This window comes from Cyanistes caeruleus, chromosome 5 (assembly GCF_971803275.1).
Source record: "Cyanistes caeruleus chromosome 5, bCyaCae1.hap1.1, whole genome shotgun sequence".
In the NCBI taxonomy this organism is placed as follows: Eukaryota; Metazoa; Chordata; class Aves; order Passeriformes; family Paridae; genus Cyanistes; species Cyanistes caeruleus.
In genome coordinates, this window is record NC_141705.1 from 52,125,994 (window position 1) to 52,149,796 (window position 23,803).

At 37.0% G+C, this 23,803-nt stretch overlaps 1 protein-coding gene and 1 long non-coding RNA gene across 6 annotated transcripts in view; both read right to left on the bottom strand.

Moving 5' to 3' along the window:
* GRID2 (glutamate ionotropic receptor delta type subunit 2) overlaps positions 1 to 23,803 on the bottom strand; it is a 672,274-nt gene that overhangs the window by 593,813 nt on the left and 54,658 nt on the right. Inside the window, exon 1 of one of the 5 annotated variants that reach the window (XM_086888567.1) lies at positions 16,321 to 16,470. The exons of the other annotated variants lie outside the window; for them this stretch is intronic. The gene's annotated coding sequence lies outside the window, so the exon portion shown is untranslated. Of the gene's footprint in view, positions 1 to 16,320; positions 16,471 to 23,803 lie in introns of those variants that run through there. 5 annotated transcript variants of the gene reach the window in all.
* On the bottom strand, positions 1,308 to 2,183 carry LOC111928484 (uncharacterized). The gene is made up of 2 exons (XR_002864119.2): positions 2,112 to 2,183; positions 1,308 to 1,879 (listed from the first exon to the last, which is right to left on the bottom strand). It is a non-coding gene; the product is annotated as an uncharacterized LOC111928484 (long non-coding RNA).

A 23,803-nucleotide genomic window follows, 5' to 3' on the forward strand; every position in this document is an offset into this window, starting at 1 on the left:
CCACTGTCCAAACACAACTTCAAAGCCTTGAATAAATGAAGGCTAAAGTCAAGAATAGTAATTTTTATGTTGTGTTCATCCTTTCTGAGATAAAGGAACAAGGCACAGTCCTACTGTTTCCATAATATGACTATGATTTTAATATACCTACAGGGTAAAGGACAGAAAGACAGCCTGCAACACTGATTTGATCCCGTTAACCAAAGTGTTATAGAGGTTTACAGAATTTGGAAGAACTTTTGATGGTTTAATCCTATTTTAATGAATTTTTACCCTTGAGATGTTACTTAAAATCTGATTTGGCATTGGACCAAAAAGTACTCTGCTAATGCAGAATAAGTTCCATATACTGGAGTAGGAATTGCCTTGGTACTTTCACTTTACATGAAATGGACATAGCTTTATAGCACTGTTGCTCTCCACAGAATGGAAATAAATGCATTTTTCATTTTGTTTTTATTTTTAAAAGGAGTGATTCATCTTATTTTCACTGGATGGAAGTAGGAGCAAGTAAACAGGTCGTGCTATTAAAAACTCACCAAAAAGTGTCTTGAATTGTATATAACCACACATTTTAAGGCTGTTAAAAATAACACTCTGTATATATATAGATTTTCTAAGAGAAGCAGAATGCTTCAAGAGTTGTGATAGTATATGTGTGAATGAACAGGTGTCTGCCTACTAGAAGTTGGATGCTGCTGCCATATTTTCAGTTTTTCAGTAACAGATAATTCTACCTCCTTTTGATGGCACTTCATTTTTTTTAAGCTACAGAGCTGAGTGCTATGTGATTTTAATTTTTTTAAAATGTGGAGATTAATGAAAGCCAAGGTTTTCATTCACACATCAACTTACATTTAAGAGAAACATCAACAGAGATCAGATGGGTTTTAAAAGAACATCAAAATTAAAAAGGAGCTATTCAGACCACACATCTGGAGAGAGTGCGTGCTGGTTTCGCAGTCACGTATGCATCCAGAGAAGTCATCGGTATTATCATAAATTGATGCTATGAAAACAACATGGGAATTGTCTCCCTGTCATTGCCACACCCACACAGTGCCAAAGATTGGAATAGCAGTGTCACCCTGTAGACTTCCAAGCATAACAAGGGCCTCCACTGGAGAGAAAAAGCAGCCTAGCAGGTGAGGAGAGCACAGGTTCAGATCAAGACCAACTGGAGGGAAAAAGGAATATTTTTAAAAAAGAACAATAAACACATTCCTGAAAACCCTAACTCATAGGTTATCTCCAACTTCCTTAAATTATCTGACTTCTTCAGATAGGAACAGCAGAAATTTACTCTGTTTATTTAAAGTATTACCCATTTAAGTTTATTAAGTGAGTATTTAAAGCATTTTTAATACAAAGTACCCATCTCTACACAACTTTTGGTTTGGGACAGAGGTAAGGAAACAGTCTAATGTACTTGCAAGCTGCATTTTCAAAGTCAGAAAAGGACATGTATTTAAGCTATGATTATAAATTTATGTCCCAACAACACAATTTCTTCTTGCACTAGAAGATGGGAAAGAACATCCTTGACTCCATATAGGATGTACTGATTTGTAACTCCCAACCACAATAATAATGAGGTGGCAGAGCAGAAGTAGCAGGAAAGACAAGTATATTGAACCACATGCTGATCCCTAGTCTCAGCCTACACATAGAAAAATAGGTGGAAAGAGCCCTCTATTGCTCCCTTCTGCTTCATTTCATCAGCTTCCTTTATAGGTTTGTTTTATTATTTTTCACAGTTGTAAGAGTTCAAACATCCCAAGAGCAAAAGAATGTGAGATTCCTTGGAGGTTTTCAAGCGGAGTTTTGGGATGAGTCATCACCAGAAAAATGTCTAATGTCCCACTCCAAAGGTGATTCACTAAAACAAGAAGATGGATTAGAGCTGTTGGCTGAACAGCAGCATATTTTTCTGATATATTCAAAACATTCACAATGTCTCTATTAAATGCCATTTAGCTTGAAGAGAAGGAAAAGATTTTGACTAGGATAGCTAGATATAACTGAAAATATTTTATTAAATTATTAAAAATACTCAATGTAAAAGCAGAAATATTAAGACTCATTCAATTGTAATTTGAAAGTCAACCCACCTTTATGAAACCATCCACAAAAAGCTTCAAATAATTTTCACTTGCTGTATTCCACCCCATTTCGTAAATAACCTGAAAATTATTACAAGTTACTCTTCCTAGACTCATTTAAAAATAATTATTTTATTAAAAATAAAAGGGTAGTTTCATATAAACATCAATAACACTGAGGTGTGCTCTATGAAATAACTGATGAGCTGACATACTAAACAGTGAACTCTTCTTGGATTTTCTACAGGCAGAACAGAGAAAAGCAGTCACCAACAGCCAAGTCACAGAACATTGTCTATTCCTGATGAGAGCACCTTTTTTTTTTAATGAATAAATATTACAATGGAAAAGGTCAAAAAACCTTCCCCGCTCCAAAAAAAATCCAAATAATGAACACTGATAAATTCCCACCATGGGGTTAATAACAGCATTTCAAGCTGTTTCTTAAACTCCAGGGACAGATGCTTGAAGAGACTGTAAGAATAACTTCAGGGTCACTCACTGCTAAGGGATTCTCTGGATTCTCTACTTCAGCAAGGAATACCTTCTAGGAAAGCAAATCCATCACTGATGCTATTGTATCAATAAGGTTTATATTAAAAACACAACAATGGAAAGCAGCAAGGGTGAATCCTCTGAGTCACTGAACTCCAAATGATCCTACGTCACTTTCATGACAGAACTACCATGCTAGCTTACTTATTAAATAGAAATCTGCAGAATGAGACTGAGAATGAATAAAAATGAGTTATAGTAATGGCACTTTGCACCATACACCATTCACTGCAGCCCCTTGAATGGCATTTTCTTTTAACAAATGCATGTGCACTGTATACACCTGTGGATTTTACACACACATCTATCAAGTCACTTCTTCAAAATATGAACATTGTGTTGATATATAAAGTAAATATGGAAAGCTTTCTATGTGAATAAGCCGTGTTGTGTGCTTTGTTTGAAAAGCAGAGGGTTTCTAAGGTGTCAAAATAATGTCTCGTTTTTTCCTCTACATGCAAATAATATTTTGGATTTTTTCCCTGTTGGCATTGTTTGTAGAACTTCTCTGAAATACTGGCACATACGAGACATACCGAAAGCAACTCTTCATGAAGCATTACCGCATCTCAGACTTCAGTCTCATTCAGGCTTCAGACTTGTTCTTTGGCAAGATTATATGACAATCCCAATTTTGCAAACATTAACTAGTGCTAGTGAACTAAACTGAAATCTTAGTTTCACCTGTGGGAAATGCCTCACAGAGCTCAGGTAAACAAGGTTGTCAGATGTTAAACTCAGACACCATGACTGCACCAGGAATCACACAAAGATCCAGTGCCACATCATGTTTGGCCCTTTCTTCTGACAGGCCATCTAAAAAAGCTACAAGGATCCTTCTCAGTAATTTACCAGCTGGCTTTAAAATCCACAGAGTTTTCAGCCAGTGGGAAATTAGAAGCAATTTTTAAAAAAGCTATGGAAAGTTAATGTATTCACCAGGAAAAGCTTAAATGAAATGTCTACTAATTCATGAATTATAACTGAAATATGTAGATATTTTCCAAAATCTAAGACTTCTGAAGACAAAAATGGATTGCAGATCCAAGCAACCTACAGCAATCTCTCGATTATTCTTTCCATTACAACTAATATTACTGTACTTTATATAATATTTCAAAGCGTGTAATAACTTTTAGTCTCTTCCAAACTTTTGCTCGTTTCTGTTGGAAACCGTAACAAAAAATAATCATGGCAATATACTTCCAAATAAGTATTAAATTAAGGGCAAATGTGTATTGAAGACAATTCTTAAATTGTCAGTTTCACTTATGTGGATTTGTATTATGTTATTTCACTCCTTTCAGATTTTTCATTTCTTCTCTATTACAAAATTGTCTATATAAATACAATCTGAATGTAATTTTTTTAAAGTTGTTATTATACTCCACATACTTACCAGTTGCCTGCCTGTATTAATATCTGAGTAAATATCTCACAGCTTCAACATGAGATGAAGAGATTTAAAACATCTCTTCACCACTGATGCAACGTTGAGTTTAGCCTTTTCTGAGTTACAAGGCTTCATTTAAGTGCATTTAAGTTTTAAATGCAGCCACGTTGACCTTTGCCTATCCATATTTGTCACTGAATCATCATGTCCTGCAAGATCTAAGAAGTTCTATGCATTGATACTCTCAGTCTTTACTTACCCACTTAGGTTCAGACTCCTGATACACCTAAGTTTCAAACACAATCCTCAAGTTGCCCTTTTCTAATCTGCAATAGGAAATCCTTCAGCATCAAATGATAACTACAAGGGCAAAAAAAACCCAAAACAGTAGGAACCAAGATATCTTGAGATAATATCTCATTTGAAAATTACTTTTCCTCCAAGAGAAATATTTATCATGACCACAAAAAGATGGTCCTGTTGCCTTCAGGCCCTGCAATGGAAAAGGTACCATGCCTAATCAAGCACAGGGGAACCAGTCAGATCTCTTGTCCACCCTACTCAAACTCTGCGTGCAGCATAATGCCCTCAAAAAGGCTCAGAGGGGAGAGAACCCAGTAAATTAGAGAAGCAGTATGAATAACAGATCAGTCAAATATTCTAAACTATGAATATGGAGCGCTGCACTTAAGACCAGAGGCATGCCCAAGCAGGAGCCCTAGATAAACCCCAAGAGTTCTTACAGCTGGCTGTTGTACACCCTGACAGTCATCCCATAGCAGCAAAACCTGTTCCAGAGCAGCAGATCTGCAAGCCAGTGATCCCTTCCACGTTAAACCAGTAGCAATTGATCTTAACAGCTTTTTGGCACTAGATACAGAGACAGTGTGATTCATAGATTAAGGTCTCAGTAAAGTCCTCAGAGATTAAACTGAACACCCTATTCCTACACACAATCCTGTTGATTTACTGGTCAACTTACTACACTAGGAAGCAGTACTAATTCAGCATACCACAGTTTCTGTACAGGTAAAATTCCAGACTCAAACAAAGAACTGCTGGGAAATTAAAGTGCTCCAATTCTAGAAAGGATAAATCGCAAAACCCTTCTTACCTAATAAGAATATACAACCCTTTTTCTTTTGCTCTAGACCTGAGAAGTAAACCATTGGGAAAATCTTTTCCCATTGAAACATTAACAGCTGTACAATGATAACAATTTTATCAAGGAACAGATCCAATTTTATTGGACATAGCATTTAGAAAAAAAAATCCACCCAACAATAGCCCGTACCTCCTCCCCCAAAAAAATCCATAAGCAAGCCTTGGAAATTGTAGAGAAGGAAAAAAAAATACCAAACTGCATTTTGTTGACACTGACCATCACTTTCACAGATAAAAAATGAAAACTACAAGGTTTCCAAGTGCCCTTGAGGAAACTTATTTCACAGTTACCATAATTTGCCATCTGTAGCTTCCTTCTTTAATGAAGTCTTTAGAATAGACTTCATTGCAGATGAGTAGGAACTGTTAACTCTTCATTGTGGGGGTTTTGACAACTTGTGCAAGCTCTTTTAAATTAGAATTTCTTGCATATTAAAATGTAGGTTTATCCTTTCCCACATGAATCATTACACACTCTGTTAGCCTGTTAGTCAGCAAGAACATACCAGCAGCACTTTGAAAGCTGACTATCTATTACTGTCTAATGATACATTCCAACAATCTGCTAAAACTGAACATGTAGAGCTTCACATCTCCATGTGCTGTAATAATATAGGCATGACTGATGTTTCACATGTTTTATTGTTCACATTATTCGATGAGATAAATTCAGACAAATATGGAAAAGATTCTCCTAAAATTCTTACATTTTTCTTTTTTATTTTTGCCATCAGGTTTAAAATCATCTCTTAATGATTTATTGAATTATTCAAAAAATACCCCTGACAGCTATTGGAATAATTTAAAGACCATTGGATAAGCAACATATATTACAAAAATTATTCACCTGCAATTGTTTTTAGGACTTTTTTACCTTCTAAATAAACATCTTCATGATGCTGATCCAACATGTACATTCCTTGCTTTATTGTCACCTCAACCTCTCATTCTCCATCTATCTCATTCATCACTTTCAGTCTGTCATGACCAGCACTAGGAGCTCTTTGAAGACTTTTCTGTAGCTAATACAGCAAACCAAAAAGCATAATAATGTACCTAAGAAAAATACAAACAGGTGATATTGAAAATGGTGTGTTGCATTATGTTTGTCATCTAACTGTCCAAGTCATGGTCATTTCCCTTTATTTTCAAAATTATGATCATCAGCACAATTGTAACAACCTTCATTTTGTACTTGTGTCTAATTTACCTCCATATCTTCTTATCCTCAGACTTAACAGTCTGTTAAATCCACTTAACAGTCTGTTAGATCCACAAAATCATAAAATTACATGTAAGGAGGAAAATTGCTTCCTACACAAAAGCATTGATTTACTACATTGTCATCATGCCTCCAAGACATCAATTAAAGGAATAAAAGAGACAAACAGCTAAAACACTGAATACCCTACTTTCAGCCTATCAGTTCTTCCTTTCACTCTCACCAATGTCTTTTTCATCCCCTTACCCCCATGTATATATTTCAACTCTTACCTCCTCCTGCAGCTGTGATTGTGCTTTATGAGGGCTTAAACTAAAATCTGCACAGCTATGTATATATTTATGGCCCAAGTTAAAGCTATAGACTGGCTCTTTAGGAGGAAGAGTGGCTTGTCAGACTAGCATAATGGGGGTTGACAATAGCACCATAAATGTGCAGTAAAATGGGAAATGGAAAAATTCATCAAGCTGCACAATCTCAGTGTGTGAGATATCCAGATATAGCCATTCAACTAATAAAAATTAAATGGAAATACACAAAGAATGGCAGGTGTTTTAGGGAAAAAAAAAAGCTAGTCCTAGAAAGCTGTAGCCCTGTATTAAAAACACATTCATTTTCTGCCTGTAATGAAGCTGCAGATTTATGTAAACAGACAATATCTTCCAACCACTTAATATTTACCATTACAATAATATAATCTAGTAGTCAGTCAAATATAAAACCACAAAGTAGTCAAAAAGTAAATAGTTGCATGGCAATTTTTAAACACTTACATTTAATCATACTCTTTTCTTGATTTATGGTCAAGAGAGGGTTATTTTCTTTCAGTGTTTTCTGTACTATCCCAATGGCAATGTAATTTACCAAAACACTAAATATACCACCCACAGTCAGAATACAATCTTGTAAAACAATGTCAGAAGCAACCTTTTATCTGTGCCTTTTTTTTGTCCAGAGCTACTTACGAAGTTCTAGCTTTACAGTTAGTTTTCATACCAGTATTTTCATTTACAGAAATAAGTAAACCTGAACTTTCAGCAAGATGCCACCTTTCTGACACCATGTGTTTGAATTTCAATTAATACCATGTGAATAAGAACATATTTGTTTTCCTTTCTTCCCTCTTGCCAGCTACAATGAGAGAACATTAAAAAACGGAAGGCAGCACAGTATGTGAAACTTTATCAAAATTTTAGCTTAGAATACTTAATCTGATTGCCCAATTCCCCAAAATTTTCCATGTCAGCAGTTACCATCACTGTCACAATCACATATGTATTAAGATGCTGTCCTAAAAGGATGAAGGTCAGGTGACTCATCTCCATATCAAAATCTGGCCAAATGCCAAAACTGGTCTCAGAAATAACACTAATCCAATCAAAGATGAAGGAAAGCTTACTTATAGCATTGCAGGAAAGGAGATTCCTTGACTTCTTTTTAATGGACTCAGACACTGCATGTGTTATCCCTGGGATTCAAGAACTAAAATACATGCAAAATTTTAAATAAAGTATAGTTTAAAGACAGAAAGCAGCAGCCTTTGAGCAAATGGTGTCTTGTTACTCCTCATAGAGCCTAACACTGTCTCTGCAGGGGTAAGAGCAGGAACAGTCACAGATATTGCACAGTCACTCCCTGATGCCTTGTGACATGAAGTGCTCGAGTAACCCAGAGCAAAATTCAACTGGACTTAAAGAAGAGCTGACTATGGTTGAGTAAAAAATACTCTAACTTCGCATTAAACTTAAAATTAACCAGGATCTGCATAAATCATTTGAGAAAAGAAGAAAAGTACAGAAGAAATTGTTTAGTTTAATTACCCTTTCCAATATCTAATCCTGAGAATAGCTGCATTCTGCAAAGCAGTAACTGCCCCAAATTCTAACTGATGCTTGAAAGCTTTAATATTCTGCTGCATTTCCTGTAAAATATTCAGCTTAGAGTATATACACAGCCTCTTGTTAGTGTGAAACTTACAGATATTTTGATATTCTGCCTAGAATTTAGAAAAACTTATGGAAGTTACATGCAGCATTGAAAGAGGGATTATGCAATAAAATAACATTTAAAAAAAATAATTCAGAACAGAACATAATAAAGAAAATCAGGCAGCAACTGCTACCAGCAGCCCATTGAGGCATTTTTGTTTGGTAAGCCAGACCTTTCCTAAGGATCCAATCATGCTAATTGTCAAGTACATCCTGCAGGGCTGAGTACCCCCAGTTCCTGTCTGGATCTGGGCCTCTAAACTGCAATGCTGCTCTCTGTCTGATGCACAAATATGTGGCTGTGCAAGACTAATGTACAAGAAGAGCGTATGAAATGCATAGAAGGATTCAAGGAGAAAGACTGGGGAGTCCTGGTGGACAAGAGGATGAACACCAGCCAGCATTGTGCCCTTGAAGTAAAGGGTTCTAGGCTGCATCATGCATAACATTGGTAAAAGGTCAAGGGAGTTAGGAGCCTTCCCCTCTGCTCAGAAAAAGGACCATAAGCAATGTGCATAAATTGAAATATAAACCCCCTCATTTAAACATAAGAAAACACTTATTCTCAGTGAGGGTGGTTGAAATCTCTGGGGACAGGTTGCCCAAAGAAGTAGTGAAGTCTCTTTGGTGATCCAGCAGGACATGAACCTGAGCAATCAGCTCCAGCTGGTCCTGCTCTGAGCAGAAGGTTGGACTAGGTGACCTCCAGAGGCACCTTTGAAACCCAACTATGACTTTCTGAGTGATATTTTGAAATGAATGAAAAAAACTTAGGGACTTGAGATGCTGTTCCTTACAGCCTTGTATTTCCATATATTTGGACTAAACCTTAGAAAAGTAATTTAACAAAATCAAAACCTACAGGATTAAGAGTCTAGAAACCTTGCTTGATTCTTTTTTTTGCTTGTTGATTTTTACATGCTCTCAATTTCCTAGGATACCTTGTAAAATTCCCCCTATATTTCCACACGTACCAAAAGTACTAAATACCATTTTAAGGTCCCGATGTTACCAGAATCAAGATGCTACCCCTTTCTCACCTCAGCAGGGAAATACATTATGCTCATCAATCACTCCTATCTCCATCTAAACAGAAACAGTGAGTGCTAACAGAAGACTGCATCAGCTGGTTTTACCTTTGACACAAAGTACTTTGTTGGACTTTAAAAGGCAAATTTGGCTTTGAGTCATTTGGCTGCTCTTGGGCTTTTTTACTGTCAACAGTGACATTGTTCAGCCATTTTGTCTCAGAAAACAGCTGATTCTTCTACAAGCCAGAAATTGTTTCAAAGCATAAGGTTAATTAACGACAACATGTATACAAGGGTATACACAATCATTTAAAAGTCCTGTAAGAGGGACAACCCCTGGAATACAGGTGGTGGGAAACCATGCAATATAGAAAAGCGTGGTTTGATCACTGGTATTTTTAACTTTATCCTCCCTGAACCAAATTCCCACCTGGAATAGAACAGAGATACAGCATTTCTCCCTTTCCAAGTCCCCACATAATGAAATCGATAGTTGTAATGCATATTGCTACTTGTTTCTCTTTTCAACAGAAAAAGGACTACTTGCTTTAAAAAAAATAAAAATAAAATTCTGCAGAGTCAGAGGAGGAGGAGCAGGCTACAAAACTGCTGAGAAATTACACACATTTTCCAATCTGTCAAAAATAGAGCTTTTAATTTATAGATGCCAATATGCACAAAAATATCTAACTAGGAAGAGCATAAACACAAGCTTGTTATGGATAATGAACTGAAATTGCCCACTGTGTAAAAAGGGAAATACTGCTGAATCAATACAGTGTTGGGAGAGCGAGCAACACAGCCTCCTCTCTTACTCAACACTTTAAAGCTCTCAGAAAAAGACTGCCCAGTAAACCAAAGTCAATTTAGAGATACTGGCTTACAGGTAGGTGATGGAAACTGTGAGATTTTTAAGGCTTCTGAATTAACTCCTGACCTCCAAATTGATTCAAATCATTGTGCTTTATGAGTCCCTTTGAAAGCCTCTTGTCCTCCTGAGTGGGTTTAAAAATACCCTATAAAATGATTAAAAACCACAATCATTTTAGATCATACAGGAATAAATAATCAGAATCAGGGTGCAGTAAGATAAACCAAGCACTACAGCCATTACAGGTAGGATTTTCTCTTTTAAAAAGAGTTGCACTCATTTTCTGAGTGACTCTCTTCCATCTTCAGAGTCCTACATGTTAGCAGTGGGTGGTTCTGCCAACACTGATACCTATAAGATGATATGGCCATTTATGTGGAACACTTAGATCCTCCTATCTAAAGAACATCCACTCAGTTCAGTTTTCCTCCCTTATTCCCCCATCTTTTTTCCTCTCTAGTCCTTTTGAATGGCTGCAAACATGCAGATGGATCTTCCTTTCAAAACATTCTCCTGTCCCACAGAGGAACAGGAGGAGGATGTTTTAAAAGGTCAACCCTGGAGTTGAAGGGAGGCTAACGCTTGGATCAAGCTCTGCATGAACTGATCTATCCCTGAACAGATATTGTTATAACCTTTGCCACCACTAAAAGGTGACTACACAAGACTCACTGGCCATGATTTGCAAGGTAGATCAGCAACCTGAAGCCTAACAGTCAGACAGAATCCACCACAAGTACACTGTTCCATGTTTGAACTGGCTCTAATAAAGACAGAAGGAACAGAAGGAAAAGAGTGGTTAAACACAGTAGCACTAAGATTTCCAAGCATGCAAGAAAACCTGTCCACATGTTCTTGTGAAAAAATCTAGCACTTCAAGAGACAGTCATCAAAATAGCTATTAAAAAGCACCTCTGGCATTCTTTGAAATGGAACAACAAGAAAATTTGTTATATTAATGATTACTGAGGTCAAGTGGAAATCTGAGTGAAAGTATATTTTGTAGAACCTGATTTAAAATGGCACTCACCATGAATGACCTTAGAGCACAAGGTTCTACAAAAAGTGAACATTCTATTGCCAGTGACTGTTGCATTTTCCAAATGTTGCTTAATAGTGTCCCACAGTGCCAACTAGAAAAAGAAATTTCTCATTTTTCTGTTGTTTTTCTATATCTCATTATAGCCTTGACTTGCATAAAGGTGTGTTCTTCCACCTCAGTCAATGCCATTATTTATTTTTCTGTTTTGCCTTCTACCTCAACTTGCAAGCTAATTTAATAAACACTACATCTGGAATCAAGGCTCTATTCTCTGGTAAGTTTTAAAGCAAGAAGATGCCATAGCTCTGCTATTTGTTCACTAGAGGTGGCAGGAGAGATGTCATGCCCTGACAGCTTGATGGGAAGAAAGAAAACATAAAACGGAGGAATACGGAATGGAGAATCTTTGTTAAAGGTAGATAAAGCAATCTGTGCCAAGGTACAAATCTCTTCATCTGCAAGTGAATATCTTATCAAGTAAGACATTTCTCTCTCTCCTTGTAGTGATAATGCTTAATACACATAATATTGTAAGAAAATATCAATACTTTCACAGTTAATGCATAATACTGGATGAAATTTAAAGAAAATATATGAGTGGTATGTCTCAGCACTGTCATATAATAGCATTGTAATCCTGCCCCAAGCAGACAGAAAGAATTGCATAACAACTTAAGATTTATCCTAGTCCACCTCACTATGGTGTTTCTCTTTTGTGAAAATGGATTGCAAGAAACACTCTACCACAAAGTAAAAATTAATTAAACAGTGCACTATTGTTATATAAATACAGCATGAAGAACCTCACAAAATTCAACAAGGACAAATCAAGTCCTGCACCATTAGGTCTAGAGCGCCTGGTTCGGAGCTCTGTAGACAAGGATAGAGGGGCCCTTTGTGGATGTTTGGCTAAAGATGAGCCAGCATGGGACTCTGGAATAAATGAAGGCTGATAGCCTAGTGGGCTATAACAAGAAAAACTGCAGGAAACTCAAGTGAATCCACTGGAAGGCAGCCAGGATGGTCAGGGACTGGAGAAAACAGGATTTGAGAAAATGGGATTTGTCAGCCTTGAAGAAAAGAAGGCTTCAGGGGGCTTAGCAGCAGAGCCCCAATACTACAGGGAGGTTGTTGAAAAAACAGAGCCAGGTTATTCATGGTGGGGCATAGTGGAAGGTTGAGAGACCCCCACCCTGCCATAAATAGGTGGTTGCAACTGGATTAAGGGAAGTGGGCAGGTAAGATTTCATCATGAAGCTAACAAAGCTTCAGGATCCAGACAGGTTGTGGAATCTCCATCTTCAGAGATTTTACGGCTCCAGACAGCAATGGTCATAACTTAATGCTGGCTCTGCTTTGAGCAGGACCCTGGACTAAATACCTCCTGAAAGCCCTTCCAACCTGAGTGATTCTGCAGTTCTAAGTCATAAACCCAGAGAGATCCAAACAAACTCCTCAGAACAGCAAGAAAATCCTTTCTGTGTGATTATTTATATAACCCATATGAAGCTGTCTTTTCACATGTCTGAAGAACTGATTTGAAGACTAATGTATTTGACTATGGTATCATCAAATTAGGAGAAGAAAGTTGCTCATTTCTCCAGCATTATTTAGTTTGGAGAGGCAATTTAGCAAAAAGCATCATTAATGTTGAATGAAGAACAGAAACATCTGAATCACCAGTGATCACAAGCAGTAGGTTAAATAACCTGCTGAGTCCTGCTAGTTCCATAGCTTGGCCAGTCTCAGGAAATAAACAGTATAACACACTGATGCATCCCCTACTTGAAATGCCAACAAAAATACATAACCTAAAAAAAAAATTTAAAAAAAAATCATTTACATAGAGTTATTTCATCCCAAACCATCCCATTTAGCTCCAACTGCTACAGCAGTGATTTTTCTAGAGCTGCTTGACTACCAAAGTCAACACTATATTCAAGGATTGCCCAGAGCATATATGTGGATATGCTGCAGGAAGATAACACAACCCTCATTATTTAACTGCAAAAGTACTAGGGTTGTTCTCAAACTTCACTTATTACTAACATGAGTTATGCCTGAAATATAACAAATAATTTGGCATGGACTTTTTTCCAGTACTTTAAGGTTATTTATATATGATATACATTAATTCCCACAATGACAAACAAAGAAAAAGTATTGTATATTCAGCCAGTAATTTTTCACCTAAACAGTATGGTTAACAGAAAAGTAACTGAATGTCTTGTCCTGACACTGGCTTGCCTACAGCAAAACACAGAACATACCCCTCCACCAATTCAAAAATGTACTTATTTACATGATGTGATGATCTTATTGACTTCAAATACACTCCTTATTCCTGCTCTCCTGGATATCTTATTTTTCAAGGAATCATCCAAGGGATCACCGCATCCCAAAGGGGAAAGAAACCCCACCAAAACAAATTTACAATTAAAAACATCCAACAAAACAAATCTCCAAGAAGCCTAAAACTCAAACACATCATTTCAGATATTTATTGGACACTACTCCCATCAGAAATCAAAAAATGGCATTTACCTGGCAGAAACCTCTCATTAAAAGGAGACTGAAGTGCAGTAGCTAAAAGATGCCACAATAGAGCTTACTTGGTGAAAAGGAATTAACTAAACATACAGTAACAATCATTGTTTTTTGAATCACTTCCAGACTATGCTACCCTTTCTAACACCAAAAATGACTCTCCGGTAACAACTCCCACTTCAAAGTGACAAATGTAACTCTTATCAATATTCTCCTGGAATAAATAGAAATGCCCTGAATTCCTTAGAAGAGAAACATAATTCTTTTGCTACCCCAAACACCAATGTTCCTTTCCTCAAAGGAAATAAAAGGCCAAGCTCATTGCCCTACGCTTTAAGGCTTTGATTAAAAATCAATTGGGCTTTTCATGCACTTACAATTAGCTAGTTGCTTAAACACTGCTGAATTAGATGCAAAAAGAGGTAAAAATGAGAACAAAAGTCTCACTTTCACTCTAGAACAATGAGCTCGGTTATATATTAGTTAGGGCCACTTATTTTCTAAGCTGGGGCTCTACTCAGAGTAAATTCTCCCCAAAGATCTCTTGCAGTGACTGTGAGAGCCACCTTTCTTTTCTTGGTTTTTTTACAACAGTATTTATTTCCTTGTCTTCTGCTGGGCGAGTAATGAAGCAAACTGATTTCCAGTAAGCTTTATCAAAAGGCAATCAAAAGCTCAGCATTGTTACCAAAAAGCAAAATTGCATTGATTAAACAGAAAAATCACTCTAATAAAAACCTGACAGACATGTAATTGTGACTTTGCTCTGTACAGAGCAGTGAAGAGAAAATAAGACAAAGATATGTTAACAAAAAAAACACCCAAGAGACTGAAGCAAATATAGGCAAAACTACAATTTAGTTCTGAAAGTGGTATTTGAAAGTCCCAGTTAGAATAGGTTTTTTTGTTCTCAATAGATAGTAGATATTACATCCAAGGTATCATCAAGTAAAATGAACCTGACTGCACATTAATTTAGTTTAACTCTGTTCTTAATCCAACTACAACTCTCCTGGCAAAATTCTTTATTTTGCAAATTTCACATACAGATATGCAGATGAAGGAAGAATTTTGAGTACAGAGCTTTCTGAGGACAGGTGACAGCAAAACAGAATAGAATTTTAGGTTTACTCTTGTAAACAAAATGTCTCATTAAGCTAAGGCATTACTCTGAGCAGCTCTGGGAACAGGTATTTGATACTTGGCTTTTGAAATACCCTGTAGGAAAAAAAGTAACATTTTCACACATTATTTGAAAGTATCACTGCACTACATCACAAATCAGAAAAGCTAGACTAAAAGGGCACTGGTTTGAACCCCAAAGCGTGTTCCTAGCACTTGCCTATGCAAGTTATAAGACCAAACCTGGATAAGACAACTAACTTTGGATTCAAAACAGTACCAAACTGGCTTATTTAGGTAACTACAGTTCATATAAAGAGTAATGGAAAAAGTCATTCTTGGAAAAACAAAAATGCAGTCAAAGTTTATGGACTCAGTTTGAATGCCTATACCAAAACAGAAGAGGTTCCTTTTGAGGTCACTTTAAAAAAAGAGACAAAATGCCAGACTATCACTAAGAGCCTTAGGTAAGAACTTAATTCAGCTGTAATCTAGGTAGTGATTTTAATTATACTACTAAGGTAAATTATACAGTCAGAGGATGGGCAGAAATGGAAAATTTGGCATCTAAACAATGTTTCTGGAACAGGCAGAAAAGGCAAGGGAAATAACAGCAGGAAAAATGAAAAAATCTTGGCTTAAATACCATTTCAAATTGCCAAGGGCAAATTTATCTTTCATGAAAGCACCTCCATACTCCTTAAACACCACTTGTGCCATTTACCAAAGCATTCAGATTTCATTGACACTGTATTTTAGTCTATGGAGCAATGACTAGAATGCCTAACATGGCCTTGGCATTAACCAGCTGCCCCTATCCCACTAGAACTAATTTTGCCTCCATAAATAATAATACAACTAGGGACAAAACTACATTACATCAGTGTAAGAACTAAGGTTACATCTTACTGCAAAGAGGTCAATAAGCTGTATGTCAATAATTCATTTCAAGTAACACTTTGGTCTCCAACCCAAATAACTCCTCTAAACATGTACAACAGTGCCAAGCATCTCTTTGATGCATGGGAACCTAACAGCCATTGGAAGAGGTAACATAACACATGGTTAACATAACATTTTGGTAGTGGTAGCTTCCATTTTTACTTATACACAATAAAGGTAGTATAAAGTCTTTTACTAGGGAAAAAAGGGGGCTACATACTGAACCAATGCTAAGATATCTATTTCCTTTTTGTCTCCAAGCCTTGCCTCCATCTGCAGTCTTCACCCAAAAACTTCTCTCTCAGACAATGAGATAAATAGCACCAATAAAACTCACTTACCATGAATACAGTGGGACAATGCTCCCAGAAGTGAGCTGACTCAGAGTAGTAGCCACATTACACCCTCCTCTATTCTACACCAGCAGAAACTGTGTCCCCACAGAAGAATCACCCCACAAGCCCTCTAAACTTTATCCCAAAGCCTCCTCTTCCTTAATGAAAAGCTGATGAAAAATGGTGTGAGCCATTAGCCCAGGTGTTTCCATCACCTCCCCTTACGCAGCTGTATCCACTTTGTAAAGGAGCTCTTGCTGTCTGAAGAGGCATCTGAAATAAGTTACAGCAGACAGGTATTCTCAGACAGGCCTTTCTTCCACCTGCTATCCTTCAGGGAAGATGAAGTTCAGCTGCTGTGATTTTACCAGTTATGAAAAATGTCCACATTATCACAAAGAGCGTCCTGCTGCTCAAGGAGCAAGCTCTGTTCCTGGGCTTTGACTGCAAGGTGGGTAAATTCCTGCAGCAGCAAAGCAGGTAGGAATGGCACAAGGTAATTTTACACTAAGTAACATCCATCAGAAAACTGTTAACATAGATGACAGTATCCAAGTCTCTTGTTAATTACTTGACTGTAAAACTTAAAGAGCTTTAAGTTGACGAGTGTTCTCAATGGAACAGACATAATTAATTCCCTAGGAAGGGAAAATAAACACTTTAAAAAATGCATACTTCTATGCACAATGTAAATTATGTTTTCCACATTTCTACTTCTTCTTTCCCATCCCTTCACAGACCAGAAAACATCTAGGAGATTTATATCACTACTTTCACCATAAAAATGAATGTAAAAGTTAACTTTCCAAGACTTAAGTAACAACAAATATGATACATGAAACAATATTTAGAACAAAGAAAAATGTTATTAGAGGAAAGGATGTGTAACTATTGTTGAAATAGAGTATATTTCATTAAAGTGAGACCATATTCTATTACTACTAAATAGTCTTTACTAACAAATAAAAACCAGACAAAACAGAAAAGGAAAATTTAAAAAAGCAACTTTCAAGTATGCCACATATTCTCACACAGCTGTTAACTTTAGTAAGCAAGAGGTGAGGAAAACATTCAAATGCATTAATTTTAATATTTTTGTATGTTTTTTCTCCACTAATGTTTCTAAGCAGCACGACTCTACAATGTACTATGAAGAAGTTAATGAAACGGGATTGAGTAAAGCAGCAGTATTTTTAGAGATGCTGTGAGAAAAACACAAGGCAATGCCTCTAGTGAGACTGGATTTTCTTTTAAATAGAAAAAGGATATTTAAAAAGTAATACAATGTTTAAAGTAAGCTATTAAAATCTAGATTCTAGTTTTAAAATCTAAGTTTTTCTTAATAGAAGCTAATCTCATTGTTTGCAGTGTGTGTTTTTTTAAGGACAAATCAGGAAAAAAGGGTCATGCTTTACTTTTTATATAATAAGGTATGACAGAAAAATATTCTTCAGGCTTTGTATGGGAAGAAAAATGTACTGTCAGTATTTCTTCCTATTCCCTATTTTTTTCTCCTACTCTATAACATGCTGTATTGGCAAATGGAAATAAGAAAATGTCCTATTACTTTTTCTCTAACAGCCTCAGAAAAGAGCCTGATTTTTTTTACAGTAGGTAGAAAAGACCATCTATTTCTCTCCTTCACATTTACCCATTTAAATTTTCAAGACACATTTAGCTGAGCTTGGGAATTTCACTGAGGTTTCAGTCTATTATGAAGCCCACATTTTAAACCATGACTGAAAATCTGAGTTCTCCTGAGTCCTGGTTGTCTGATTACTCACACTCACAAACTATTTTTACAGATAAGTCAATGCCCTTGCTCTCAGGCAGTTTTGTTCTGTGGGACACTATTTCCCACATGCAGGATGAGAAAGATTCAACCTCATCTGACCCTCTCCACTCACACCTGGTGTGAAGGAAACTTTCCTGTCTGACCATCCAGGGGCCGGTCTGGCAGCCACACTCCCAGCACCAGAGACTTCAGCTGCTGGGACTGAGGCCCTCCCACAGCAGGAGATGACAAGTGTTACATCATCCAGTGTAAAACTCCCTGCCCCAGGGAGGTACCTGGGCATTCCCACCTGAACCTGAGGGAATATGGAATCCACTGGGCTCTGTGTTTTCCCAACTTCCTCCACTGGGTCCAGGCTGCAACCAGCACTTGGATAAGAATGGGGTCCTCAACACTGAGAAGCCCAGAAGAAGAGGAGCAACAGAATGCCATCCCAATCCACAGAGTGGTGATATTTTTTTCTACTTAATCTCTCCGTCACTCCCTTTCTCTCTCCTCCTCTCTTTTCCTATTTCTTTCTATCTCTTCCTCATGTTGACTGTTAAATAAAAATCCATATTATTGACTTCAGCATATGGTCGTGTTTGCACCTTAATTTGGACAGAGACATCTCTCTAATAATTTTAATAACCAGACCTTAACAGCACATAACACCTGCCCTTGCTCTCTTGCTTCAACACCAATAATTTATTGGACTGCAACATAGATTTTGCTTCATGTCAGTTACAAAACCAAACAAAAAAAACCACTCAAAGATGTCTGGGAATAAACATTATGATAAAGGGATGTGCAGAGTGCATGGGGAAAAATCTGCAGTTTTCACCATGCTGTAGAACAGATGAGGACAAAGGCAACTCTGCCTCTGGCCTGGGAGTCAGCCATCCTGTGGACTCAGTCAAAGATGAAGGTAACAATTGAAAGTGCATTTCAGTGAGAATCAAGGTAACAAATTACTACCAGACTAGGAAATCCCTGCTGCATTTTCTATAGTCAGTAAACTTCAGCTTTTTCAGACTTAAAGGGTCAAGAATTAAGGTTGAACTGTGAGCTGTTAGAAGGTAATAAAAGCCATTTGGATCACTCAGCTGCTTCTAACAAGGTATTATAATCGGTTATCTAAATCTCAGAGTAATTTACAGAAGATGATCCTGGTTTTGGATGACAGCTGGACTCACAAAAACTTCATTTCACCTTGACTCTATTTTACCCATAACTTGCTGGCAGACAGAACTAGACAAAGATGCTGATAAATACAAAGGGCAAACAAAGAACTATCCTTCTTCCTTTGCCTTTGAATCTTCTTCCTTAGGCTGTTCTTGTGACACATCGTGTGCTTTAAACATCAAAATATTTTTTAGGTCTGAAATGACAATTTTGAGACAGAAAATACAGAACCAGAACAAGCAGAATATAAGGAGCATGTCGTTGCCCTTCTCTTGCATTTTTTTTTCCCAGAGCTTTCATGCATGCCAGTGTTGGATGTCAGGAAGTACTATACTGAATGTCACAGTGTGTGACAGAGTTATGTAATTTTTCACATTTGAAACAGTTGCTCTGTCTGGGGCATAAAGTCCTTTTCTTTTTTAATGAATATATATCTAATTTTGAATAAAGATGTTTATTTACACAAAATGTGGTGAGCAGCATGCATATCCTGATGCACAGAAAATCAGTTTGATGGGTGGTGTTGAGAGAGTGTAGCTAACTGATTACAGCTGGAGCTTAAGTTTAAAACTCCTGAACTATCTTCCAAGTTGTGCAACTGATAATTCTGTAACTGGAGTCTATAATAGTTTACAATATTACCAAGAATCTTGAGAAACAACAAATATTTATAGCATAATTTAAGACGCCTAATGAAAGGCATTTTTAGCAGCATGACAAAATTTGCTAGTTGAAAAAAAAAAGTCATAAGCTGCATAAAAAATTCAGGGTAAGTGTGAAATAACCTGGGCTTATTTTTTTTCATGGAAGTCTCCTCAAGCATGCCATATGCATGTCTGCTCTGCTAATAATTTTTCATAAAATCATAGAATAATTCAAGTTCAAAGGGATCTCAGCAGGTCACCTGATCCAATCTCCTGCCCAAAGCAGGGTCAACTGTTCTTTAATCCTTCCTAAGAAGCCATTAATCATTCCCTCACAGCTGAGTTATCAAAATCATCGTGAATTGTTTAGTAACCTGATTACAATGATTAATTAATCAAGCCTGAATTTTGCTAATCCAATTACAGCAGTCTCAAAGAACTCAAGGCGTGTTCGGCTGCACAATGCAGTTACTCATGATATGGGCCAATTCATAACATTTTGAAGACCAAGACAGTGTGGTTTATTTAGCAGTGCCTTTGCTAAGGGAGTGTAGACCATTCTCTGTTACAGAGCCAAAGGGTTTAACACTGCCTGATAACTGTACAGAATGGGACAGAATGCTTACAACAGCTCCTCTATGGATGGGCAGCCGGGGCTCAGGGAGGGAGAATGTTACTGCAGATCCAAGAGTGAGGGTGCAGCTCGTGAGGCAGCTCATGATTTGTAACACTGGGGCATGTGGGTCACGAGCAGCACAACTGGCCACAACTGCCTTCTCATTCAGAACTGGTAGAGAGAGCAGCTTTGCCCTGAAACATGGGTCATCACTTAGAATATATTTCCTTTGTGCACTTTAAGAATGGCTATGAATGACAATCTCTTTCGTTTGAGCTAATGTGTATGTTTATTTTGGGGAAGAAGAACCACAATAGGAAGAAAACTGAAATCATCTTGTCTGATTGAGCACAGAATTCGATCCACACAATCTTTTTTACCTCACCCTGCTATATAGCCCATAAGATCAGTACTATTCTGGTGCTTCAAGGAGACAATACTATTTGCAGATAAAAGTTATGAAGAGATTGCTCCTCTTCAAACAAAAAATGTTTGCAGCTACCTACAAATTAATGTACATCTTTGCCTGGACAGATTCCTCTGACAGGACTCTCCTGGCATAAACTACTACTACCATATTGCTGATCTATGCACTTCAAATGATTCAGCCCACCAGAATCCAAGCCATTCTTCCACCAAGATTCTAATGTTCTGTTTAAACAGAATTGCTTCTGTTCTTCAAAAGAGAAGAAAATGCAACACATATAAACCAATGGGATGATAAACAACTGTTTATTTGAAGTGGCATTTAAATTTACTCTCTAATCCTGCAACCACTGGAGAACCAAACAATTGTGACGAGATCACAGAAAGCAATCATGAATATATGGATCTCAGTCTAAAGGGAATACACCTAGGGGGAGTACAGTTACTTACCATGAATGTTTCATAACAACTGAAGGGTTTGTACAGACAGGAACTGAAATATTTGTTAAATTCTATTTACCAAAAACATAAGTAAAAAACACGTAACACTAAAACACAACACAGAGTTGCAAGGTTCGAAGAAATCTACAGTATAATAGGGAAAGTTTAATGCATACTAGCCAAGATAAAGAGAAGGTGACAGAGAAGCAAGCTAAAAATAAACCTGGTGGGTGGCAGTGTGGGTGTGTGATTCCACTGGTTTAGCCTGAGAATTTTTCCCAAAGCCATACAGAAGGTCTCAAGTGCATCTACTTAAAGCCTACTTTTAAAACTGTTAACCATTGATATATCTGACGAGGTTTTTTTCTTTGTTTTTTTTCATCGTTACATCTATTGACTTCTCTCTCTTTTTCTTCTGTCAGACACACTCTACCCATTACTTCAACTCTGCCCCACTTCCAAGTCTGTGACTGTACTGGGGGCACCCTCTCTGGCTATCTGGACTTCAGTGACAGCACACAGAATCTGAAGTATCTTTATTTAAATAGTGTTTTAAATTATACTGTACTTCATAGTAAAACCACAGCAACCTGCTGTTTCCCTTCTGCTCCTGGGATGTTTACAGTTAACCAGAGCATAATGCCATAATGTCATCCCACTCCTAAATTCAAGGCTGTGTGAAAAGAGCAGAGAGGAATGCACTCCAATGCATGCATTATGTGCTCCCCAGCCCTCAAGTTTAAGAACTTGAATCCTCCTCTGTAATTCCAGCATGATTAAATGATTATGTTTAAAGTCTGCGAGTTTATAAACTCTACTGAAATAATTTGTATAGAAATGATATCACTTCTCCTCACAAGCACAAAACCTATCACATTCTGCCATGAAAAGCAGTATTTTTCATTTGTTATACAATGGAAGCTATCTTCCTAATACTCTAAGCAGGTAAATGTTATACACTTCATGCATATCCTATACACTAGCAGAGCGGGGACACAGCAAAAATATCACTTTCTGCATCTGTAGAATTCTACCAGGCAAACAGTTAAGCAGAGCTTTGTCTCACTGGGGTACTTTTACCAAAATTGGCACTTTCCCACCTAATACAATTAATCAAATTTTATTTTATTAACAGCTCCGTTAATCTAAGTATGCTTGCAGCTTTATACACCACTCATAAAATTTCACCATAAAGCCAGGCACAGTAGTGATACTATGGCTCCCCTGCACAGTCATTCTGCCCTTGCAGACTGGGTCTTCTACAGTCATAATTAAATTCAACCAGCACTAATTTATCTTGCATTTCAGCCAAAATTATTATACTGAGATAGGCTGGAAGGAGCTGTAGGACTTTCTTTATTCAGTTATTACAGGAATTGCATTTGTTTCCAACAACTAATAAATGGGGGTCGATACAGCTACAGGACAATACAGTGGCAATGATGTTAAGCTATGCAGATTAAAACCATTTCCAGATCTGAGCACAAAAGGCACTTAAGAGAGGTGAAAATGCACATTTTCAGTCTAAATGCACTGTTAACAAATTCAACCTTTCATTAACTAGGGCCAAACAAAAGATTTCCAAGTTGTCTTTAGTACCAGAAAGAAAAGGATTTGTCAGCAAAATATGTAAGGGTAACACCATGTGAACTGGAGATACCTGAACTGCAGAGTCTGGTAAATTCTAAAAGGGAAGAACTAAGAGAAAACAGGCTGGTATCAAATGTTGAACAATTACTCTGAAATTACAAATAGCCTTGACTGCCGAAGTACCTTGCCTGGTTCTTCTTTTCACCCAAGGCAAAACAAAAGGAAAGACAACTGCACATAAAAGAATAAAAATGCATATAACTAAATACTTCACAATTTCATAATGAAAAAAATGTGACAGTTGTATTAAATAATGTTATATTTTGATCACCTAATGCTGTATGCACAAACTACTTTCATGGATACAGAATTATTTTTCATCATCTATACTGCTGTTCTCCATGGAGCTATAATGAGGATCTAACTCTGTTTTCTTTCCTTAAACAAATTTAACATTTCACATGAAATCCATTTTGCAGAACATCTGTTTTATCTTCATTATTAATACATGATCATCACAGATCTCATTCTGTTAGTTTCTGTATAAAACTAGCATCGTGGCAAGAAACAGCTTATTTATGAGGATTTCAACATCTTAAGTACATTCTGTCCTTCCTAAGTTATAACACTTTTTTCTAACCAGATGATCAGCTTTCTGAATTGAATGATATTGTAATAATATCTGAGGTAATTTTGCCTCTGAAATTAGTGTTTAGACATTGTAAAATATGATTCAACTTTTAGTGCAATGTTGTCTTGGTCCAGGCAAAAAAACAAACCTTTTTTCACCTCTACAAGGTGAAAAAAATTACT